We start from the raw sequence: 1,952 nt of genomic DNA, 5'->3' as shown, positions 1-1,952 counted from the left end.
TAGCACAGAAAGTCCTCCAGAGTCTTTCCTGGTGTGGATGGGGGAGAAGGAGGAAGCAGACAGTGCCTCCCAGATCAACAGGCAGCTGTGATATCTTGGAGAGAGCTCTGAGCTTGGAGTAGGAGACCAATGTTAAAGTATAATCCTGCTACCCACCATCTTCCTGCCTCAGTTTCCTCATCTGAAAACAGAAATGATAACACTTACCGCATGAAGTTGTTGTGAAGATGAAGCAAATCCTAGCTCTGTTCCTTGCTAAATAACCCTGGAGAAGACATTTGACTCTAAGCCAGTTTCCTCCTCTGTAAGATGAGGAGAGTCACACTTCCCCTAGAAGGTTATAAGGGGGTGGGAATTTGTTCAACTCTAGGTCACAGGGTCATCTGTTCTTCCCTTTCTTTATTCCTCAGCCATGTCTTCCAGGCTTCTCCTTAAACTGAGTTCTTGTTTGCAGTTGTAAAAATGCCAAAAGGCAAATCAAATAGCTACATGGTATGTTCAGACACACCACAAAAACTTGCCCTTAAACATACAGCTCATGGCACTTACAGCTGAGGTGTGTGCAGTTTGTGTGTGGGGCGTGTGTGTGTGTGTGTGTGTGTGTGTGTGTGTGACAGAGACAGAGATAGAGACAGAGACAGACAGACAGAGACAGACAGACAGAGAGACGACCCCTCAAGGACTTCCAGTCTTGAGATTCTTTGTATCAAGAAAAGCAGAGAATCTGGGCTTGATGCTTTTATGCAGGGAGTAGTTCTCAGCTCTGTCTGGAAAATTCCAGGAGGAGGCTTCTTCAGTACATATGTCTGAGAAGAGCTGATTTGTTCTAAAACGAGCAAGTGCGTGGGTTGTTACGCACCACTGCTCCTCAGCGCCCGCCCCTCGCCCCCGCTTCTGCCAACGCCAGCCTCTCTTGAGCTGAGGAACCTCTGCCACCCCTGCAACTTCCTCCCAGACTTTCTCAGGGGGAGGGGACGCTCCCCAGGTCTTGACTGCAGTCCTTCTCTCCTCCTTTTTCATAAAGACAAGGATCACAGGACATCCATTTTACAGTGGGTTGTTCTTAGATCATTTAGTCGATGTTTTTTATTGATACCACATCACATTTAGTTGTCATGTATCCTTACATTCTTCTTGGTTTGTAATAGTATCTCAAATTTTTATTTAATTGAAGACTTTGACCAGTTTTGAGGAGTACTGGTCAGGTTTTGTAGAATGCCCCTCTATTGAAATTTGTCTTTTTTTTCTCATGGTTAGTTTGGGGTTATAGGTTTTTGGGAGGAAGGCCACAGAGATAGAGTGCCATTTTTGTCACATCATATCAAGGATATAGACTTACCACTGTTGATGTTGACCTTGATCACCTGGCTGAGGTATGTTTGTCAGGTTTCTCCACTGTACAATTACTGATCCCACCCCAGTCTCTCTACTTATGTCTTTGGAAATAAATCACTGAGCAGCCCACACTTAAAGGATGGGGAGTTATGTAACTCTCCTTGAGGGGGAAGTATCTACATAAATTATTTGCGATTCTACTTGGGAGGTTTTTTTTTTTTTTGGTTTATTTTATTTTTATTAATTTATTGGAGTGATATCGGTTAATAAATTATATAGGATTCAAATGTACAATTGTATAATATGCACTCTGTATATTGCATTGTGTGTTCCTCACCCGAAGTCAAATCTCCTTCTGTGACCATACATTTGACCCCTTCACTCTTATCTATCTCCCTGCCTCCCTTTCCATCTGGTAACCACTAGACTGTTGTCTGTGTCTATGAGTTTTTGTTTGTTTGTCTTGTTCGTTTGGTGTTTTCAGTTTTGTATCCCACATATAAATGAAATCACATGGTTCTTAACTTTTTCTGTCTGACTTATTTTGCTTAGCGTGATAATCTCAAGATCTATCTATCCATGTTGTCACAAATGGCAGTATTTCATCTTTTTTTTTT

This window comes from Pteropus vampyrus, unplaced genomic scaffold, assembly GCF_000151845.1.
Source record: "Pteropus vampyrus isolate Shadow unplaced genomic scaffold, Pvam_2.0 Scaffold14, whole genome shotgun sequence".
Lineage (NCBI taxonomy): Eukaryota > Metazoa > Chordata > Mammalia > Chiroptera > Pteropodidae > Pteropus > Pteropus vampyrus.
The sequence above is the reverse complement of the archived record's forward strand: the minus strand, read 5'-3'. Positions refer to the sequence as shown.